General features: G+C 40.6%; 1 pseudogene; it reads right to left on the reverse strand.

The window, feature by feature from the left end:
• Positions 1–260: 260 nt before the first annotated feature.
• On the reverse strand, positions 261–1,297 carry LOC147603048 (accumulation of dyads protein 2 pseudogene; annotated as a pseudogene).
• Positions 1,298–3,340: the final 2,043 nt, after the last annotated feature.

Genomic DNA, 3,340 nt, shown 5'->3' on the forward strand with positions numbered 1-3,340 from the left:
AAATCGAGCATGAAGTGGTTAGAAAAATAGTTTATTTCTAACACCATGAAATCCAGCCCAAAAGGGACCTACAAGTACCAACCTAGAGAAAGTTACAACTATATATGTTACAAAATTTCAGCTGAACCCCCAATCGCTCAAGACTTCGATCAACAAATGGATTGTATCATTATTATGCACTTTTAATAAGGAATTTAAGAGACAAGTGGGATTTGTAAATTTGGAAATTGAAATTTGGGAGTCACTGGGGATCAATGTTCAATGTCACATGTGCACTTTTCAAATGTCAAGGGAAAAGAGAAAAAAAAAGGATGAAGAATCTCTCCCTGATGCGTTTAACGAAGAATTATATTAAAGATATTATTGGATTTTTCAATTTTGAAGAGTTCCTTAAATGGGACGCTAGTGCGTGCCTTCTCTTTCTCCACACAGTCAATGTGGGCGCAAAGATCATGAACTTCTTCTGCTGTGTCCTTATTGGAATAGCTACAGAAGAAAACACATTAAGAAGAAGAAGAGGAGATCATAATTCGGCTGCAAAAGCACTCTGTATCACACCATAGCTATTTCAGGAGGATGAGATTGCACTGAGCGCGCCTATGGAACGCCTGTCGTATGACTGTCCGGCAAGTACTCTCCGTCTTCATCCTCGGCTTCTGGCGATACCTTGCCCAGCGGTAATGCAAAGAGGGGCTTGTGCTGGCTGTCGAGAAGCTCGGCGAGTGCATTGTACCAGGCAACGGCGGAGGTGAGAATGCCCACGAAGCCGCCTGCTCGGTGCACGCGGTGGAACTGGCCGAACTCCGCCGTAGTTAGGAGGGTCAGTGTGAGCGCCACTAGGCAGAAGAGAAGGCATAGGGCGGTGGAGGTGCGGGCGCTTCCCACCAGCATGATGAAGGTGAAGATGGTCCAGCCCAGAAGATAGGTGGCCTTGGCGCGAGATAAGACATGGGCGGCGTCGGTCAGGCTGCTGTAACCCTCGGTCACGCCGAACCAGGGGATGGAGAGGGCACCGTAGGAGAGCCAGAAGGCACCGTAGGATGCGAAAGCAGTGGCGGCGAAAGTGTCCCCGTAGGCGAACTCCCACATGCCGGCGAGCGCCTGAGCGGCGCCGCCGTAGAAAACCGCCACTGTCACCGCCACGTTGATAGGGTCGGAGGCGCCGATTCCCAGGACGCCGGCGTTGTAGCAGGAGAGCACGAAAGTGGTGAGTGCGAAGCCGAAGAGACCCAGAGGGGCGGGATTGGCCATGCGGCAGCGCTTACGAATGGCAGCGCTGCTGCTGCGCTTGCGAGGAGCCATGGTAGTCAGTGTCCAGGAAGTGAGGCAAATCGACTGGTTTTTGTATCCACATGGCCGGGCGGCAAGAGACCTCTTTTCTGTGGGCGGAATAAACGTGTTCTACAACCCGCCCACGGCCAGACGTTTACAATAAGTCTATACTTCATAAATGTTCATCACCCCAAATACCCCCACCACTTAGTATTTAGTTGCCTTTCCCACGCCAAGCTTATGCACATACACAAACTCAAATAAAACATAAACAAATATCAAACATCTAAAGTGAGAGGTGGCGAGGTTCCATAACATGATGGTTGGCTAGCATATGTTAAACGGTGGGCGAATCTTTTTGACATTGATCCTCATCTATCAATCTCCTTAGCCAATGATAATATGGTAATTGACAACAAAATTGTTAAGATAATGACGTAAAAGAGCTATCAAATCTTTCTTTAAATCTTATGAACTTGTCATTGCCTCCTTCCTTAAAACTCACAATTACTCATAAACAAGTCGAGGACTACACAAAGTGGATTTCCATCCCCACGGTTGAAGTTCTATATTTTGTCGTTGTCTTACATTTGTATCCAATTGCATGAGATATTTTAGCAAAGCTGTTAAATTCTAGATGGTATGGTGAAGTTCTGGATGCTTGTATCATAGTAAGCTTGCATGTGTATCCACTTACATAAATTTTGGAGAAATAAGTTATTCATTATGTACAAAGGGCATGATGGCAAAATTCAACCGAACAAAAGGGTTTAGATTTCACAATGTGTGCACTTATGAACTATTAGCATTGCTTGGTATCAATGTGTTATTACAAAGGTAAGAACTATTAGATTGCGTAAAAACAAAAAGAAGACGAAAAACTCCAAGTGATGCCACTCATTAAAATTTATAATATTGATGTTTAAAAAGTGTCAATGTAAAACATATCAAAACATTGTTAAAAAAAAACATAAACTCATGTGCTTATTATATATATGTTTACAAGTTTAGAAGATTTATATTGAGATATTTCTAGTAGTAATTCAAGCAGTAATAAAAAGAAGATGCAACAAAATCCATCAAAATGAACTAGTGCTTGAGGAAAATGCATATGTGCAATCGATCACGTGAATGTGTATGCATGTTGCCTACTTAATGTCAACAAGTATTACTAAAATAAGTAATAAAAATAAGCTTAATAATGAAAAGAGTTTTTTTTAATATTACTATGGCTATAATAAAAACAATGCAACATTAAAAGTGGCACACCAATAAATAAAGCTTGTACTATCAAAGGCAAGAAGAAAAGTACAACTTATATATGTATATATATATTTTAAAGTAATATGCAGCTAAAGTAAACAATACGGTTGTATATACTGGTGGCTCATGTGCTGAGTGCAAGAGGTCATGAATTCAAGCTTTTCCTTATCCCTTTTGTGAGGGGGTGGGTCCCTTTGGAAGAAGGGTATTATGGCTAAGGCATGCCCTTTGTCTTATTCCACTAATTAGTTTTCAAAGTACAAGCATTTGTCTTATAGTTTTCAAAGTACAAGGAGCCATCATTATGAGTCGTTATGTCATGATTATCCTTGAAATTGTTAGAAAGAGGGGAATTTTTTTTGACATTTACATAAAGAACTTGAAATTTCAAATGGTTGAATACTAGGTTATAACCAAACCTTCTAAGGGCTTGATAGACCATATGCCCTTTGAATGGTCTAGGATCATGCTTCAAATATGAAAGCTATAGTTACATGGGATTTGGCCCTTCCTACTAAGAAAAATAAGGCCTAAGGTATTTTAGCGTGCCTTTGTAAAAGCTAGTTCTAAGCAATGTTTTAAGTAATATGTAGTATTATCATGCCTTTGTAAAAGTTGGTTCTAAGCAATATGTAAAATTTGTATTGAAAACAATGAAAAATAGTTTGCTATACATAAAAGATTGCTTTTGTAAACTGGATAAACATAGTTGGGATAACTTGGAAAGTGTCCATTTTTTTCCGTCTTTTTCTTCATGATCTCTCTCTCTCTCTCTCTCTCTAGGAGTGTGTGTGTGTGTGTGTGG

Source organism: Cibotium barometz, chromosome 65 (assembly GCF_041138505.1).
Source record: "Cibotium barometz isolate CiBa-2024 chromosome 65, ASM4113850v1, whole genome shotgun sequence".
In the NCBI taxonomy this organism is placed as follows: domain Eukaryota; kingdom Viridiplantae; phylum Streptophyta; class Polypodiopsida; order Cyatheales; family Cibotiaceae; genus Cibotium; species Cibotium barometz.